Raw genomic sequence first — 4,430 nt, 5'->3', positions numbered from 1 at the left:
ACATTTAGCTGGCCTTATGACAAATACCATCTCAATGGAAAAGTATGTTGATCCTGGTATCCCCAGAGTTACTACAATCATTAACAACATACAGATTCCAAACAATTTAATAGATCTTGGGGCCGCAATAAATGTCATGACTCTTGAAACCATGAGAACACTCCAGCTCATAAATTTGCAACACACAATGATTGTTCTAGAACTAGCTGATAGGTCTAAAGTGATTCCTGAGGGGATTTTGGAGGACATAATTGTTTCACTAGACTCTTGGGAGTACCCAGTGGACTTCTTAGTTCTTCAACCCAAATCCAATCTAGGAGGGCACCCTATCATCCTTCGTAGACCATGGTTAGCGACTGCTGATGCATTCATAGGATGTCGATCGGGCAACATGATTATTTCAAGAGGGACCGAAAGACAACAACTCACTCTTTATCCATCGGCACAATCACCAGCAGTAACACACAATTTATGGCTTGATGATAAATACAATGATAAAGAAGAAGTACAATCTGTTTTTAGCATTAACCAAATCTATGATTTCCAAGAACAAAATAATAATGATTTGGTAGAATTGTTCCTTTCTCAACCTGATATTTCCGAAAATTTGAGAAACGACCAATATCATGCTGCAGATGTACTTTTAGCCCAAAATTTTCAAGAAACATGCACCATTCAATCTTTGCAAACCACATTTCACGATATTTTTCCAGTTCAATCAATCACAAACACACAGAGTCAGATCATAGAGATTAGTCCAGGGAAAAATCTGAACATAGGCAATCACCTAGACTCATCTCAGCAAGAGAAATTGATTCGACTATTGAGAAAATACCAGAAAGCATTTGCTTGGGACTACACCGATATGCATGGGATTCACCCCGAAACATGCACTCACCATATTTATACAGATAGTACTATCAAACCAGTGAGGCAACCGCAGAGAAGAATGAACCCCATGCTCCAGGATATTGTCAGAGAAAAATTGCAAAAACTGTTGAGAGTTAATTTTATATATCCTATTTCTGACAGTCAGTGGGTATCCCCATTGGTTATAGTGCCCAAGAAAAATGGTAAGTGGCGCATTTGTGTTGATTACAGATAATTGAACAAAGCAACGCTCAAAGATTATTTCCCACTACCATTTATTGACCAAGTGTTAGACACCTTAGCTGGGAAATCATCATTTTCTTTTCTTGATGGTTTCAGTGGCTACAACCAGATCAGGATAGCCTCAGAAGATCAAGACAAAACCACATTCACCTGTCCTTGGGGCACTTATGCTTATAATGTTTTGCCATTTGGACTTTGCAATGCTCCAGCTACATTTCAGAGAGCTGTATTAGCTATTTTTGCTGATTTAGTTCATGATTGTGTTGAAGTTTACTTGGATGATTTTTCAGTGTACGACAATTCATTTGAACATGCATTAGAGAACCTTGAAAGAGTTTTGAAAAGATGTATTGAAGCTAATTTGTCCCTGAGCAATGAAAAGTGCTTTATGATGTTAAACGAAGGGATAGTATTAGGCCACTATATTTCTTTTCAAGGCATCAAAGTTGACCCAGCAAAAATCCAGATCATTGTTGATTTGCCAATTCCAAAGAATCAAAGAGAGGTAAGAAGTTTCCTTGGGTATGCAAGCTATTACAGAAGGTTTATTGAACATTTTAGTAAAATAGCTTTACCTTTGTTTAAGCTTCTAACAAAAGATGTACTTTTCAACTGGAATGAGAACTGCCAACAAGCATTTGAAGCACTCAAAAAGAAGTTATCAACCGCACCAGTCTTAAGAGGGCCTAACTGGAGCCTACCATTTCATATCTTTACAGATGCATCTGACACTACAGTGGGTGCCTCATTAGGCCAAAAAGAGGAATCTTGTAATTATGCCATTTATTTCATTAGCAAAAATCTAACACCTGCAGATTCAAACTACATAGTCACAGAAAAGGAAACACTTGCCATCATATATGTTGTGAATAAATTCCGACATTATATAACTGGTTATGAAGTCTTTGTACATAGTGATCATTCTGCCATTAGACATTTAATGAATAAACCAATAACTAGTGGCAAAGTTACCAGATGGTTATTATTGTTACAGGAATTTAACATCACAGTGTTAGATAGACCAGATAAAGAGAATCAGGTGGCAGATTTTCTTTCTAGACTGCAAAATCCAGGTGAGGTTGTTCCGGTTGAAGATTCTTTCCCAGATGAAAATTTATTTGTAATTTCCATAGTGAATCCTTGGTATGCTGACTTGGCCAATTATTTGTCTACAGGAAGGACACCTCCATACTTTACTCCAAAGGAAAAGAAGAGACTAGTCAAACAAAGTGCTCGATACTCATGGATTAATGGCGATTTATTTTACACTGGTTATGATATGATTATTAGAAGATGTGTAAGAAATGATGAGATAATTGATATTTTAAAATCTTGCCATGATGAACCGTGTGGTGGGCATTTTGCAGCTAAGCGAACAGCATTCAAAGTTCTCAGTCTTAGATACTATTGGCCATCCATTTTTAACCATTCCAAGAAGTACGTGAAGAGTTGTGACAGCTGCCAAAGAATGGGCAGGCCAACAGCTATAGACGGGATGCCACTTCATCCCCAAGTTCACCTAGAGCCATTTGAAAAATGGGCTCTAGACTTTATAGGACCCATTAACCCAACCTCCAATGGTAAGAAAGTACATCTTAGTATGTACTGATTACATCACAAAGTGGGCTGAAGCAAAAGCACTAGTTAGAGCCACCGAACAAACAGTGGTAAATTTCCTTTTTGAAGAGATTTTTGTAAGGTATGGAGTACCAAGGGAAATAGTGACTGATCAGTGTACTCAATTTACTTCAAAGTTAGTGAAGGACATCACGGACAAATACCAAATCAAGCACAGAAGAAGTACACCTTACCATCCACAGGCCAATGGGCAGGTGGAATCCACAAACAAAACTTTGGAAGGGATCATCACTAAAACTGTCGTAATGAACAGGAAGAATTGGGAAGAGAAGCTCAAAGATGCACTCTAGGCTTACAGAATTACGTGGAAGAATACTACAGGATTTACACCATATCAGTTGGTGTATGGCAAAGAGGTAATGCTTCCTATTGAGTTTCAAATACATACTTTTAAACTGGCTGTAGATTTGCAAATTGACCTGGACCAAGCACAACAAGAAAGAATTCAGCAGTTGAACCAGCTGGATGAAATGAGGCAGCAAGCGGAGGAAACCACAATCCTCATGCAAAAACAAAGGAAGCAGTGGCATGATGCACATATCAAGAAGAAGCAGTTCAAGGAAGGTGACTGGGCTTGACTTTTTGACTCTAAATTCAGAGATCATAAAGCCAAGTTTACCACCCATTGGATGGGCCCATACCAAATTATTCAGGCTTACGACAATGGTTCAGTCAAGCTCAAAACTATTGATGGAGAAGGTCATTCCTTTACTGTCAATGGTCATCGCCTGAAACTTTATACTAAGCCCATCAGCAAGCAAAATTTTCTCCAAACAGTATCTCAACAAAGAGAGGTTGAGATACTGCAGCCTTCAGCTGCAGTATCCCTGCCTTAGTTCATTTTATTTCAATTTAGAAATTCGAAAAGAAATTAAAAAAAAAAAAAAAACAAACAAACAAAACAAAATATAAAAAAAAAAAAAACAAACACAACAAAAAAATAATAATAACAATGGGTTAGATGTGAAAACCAGACTCTGGCACACTCTAACCCCGAATTCTTACTTGAAAACCAATTCGTTGGTGGGTAAGAATTCCTTTTCTTTTGTTCCCTGTTTGATTTATCAACTGAATAATGACTTGAGGACAAGTCAAAACTTTGGTGGGGGAGAGAAGCATCAGCATTTTGTTCTCTTATCTCTCCATTGTAAATTCTTAAAGATTTCTTATCTCATCCCCTCACTGTAAATTTCCAAAGCAGTTTGTTTCAGCATTCTAGATTTCAATAAAGAAGTTGTTTTGTCATTGTTTTATCTCGGAGGGACCTGGTTATAAACATTATGTAGGGGGACCTGTTCTGTCCAGAAGACCATGTTACCAACACCAGCAGTAATGGGACCTGTTTAAGACACATAAAAGGGACCTGTTAAGAGACTATTACTTCAGGATTACTTCAACAAAGCTTCATCAAGTTTCCACAAGGATCCACAAGTTGCTGGGCACCAAGACTTCATCAAATACCAAATATCAAGGAACCTGTATACATATAATTCTTTCTCCGGATTTCAAAGAAGCTGCATGAACATCTTCAAGATCTCAGAGGGACCTGTTGCATTCGAATCTATCTCAGGGGACCTGTTATGAACAACAAAGAATAGTCAAAAGAGACTAGTCCTACCCAGCATGCCAATGCAACGCTTGAACAACCAACAAAAGTGTAATGTATTCCTTATTCTTAA

This window comes from Pinus tabuliformis, chromosome X (genome assembly GCF_031772625.1).
Source record: "Pinus tabuliformis cultivar Carrire ecotype Pingquan chromosome X, CPIR1, whole genome shotgun sequence".
NCBI classification, from domain to species: Eukaryota; Viridiplantae; Streptophyta; class Pinopsida; order Pinales; family Pinaceae; genus Pinus; species Pinus tabuliformis.
Note: the sequence above shows the minus strand (reverse complement) of the source record.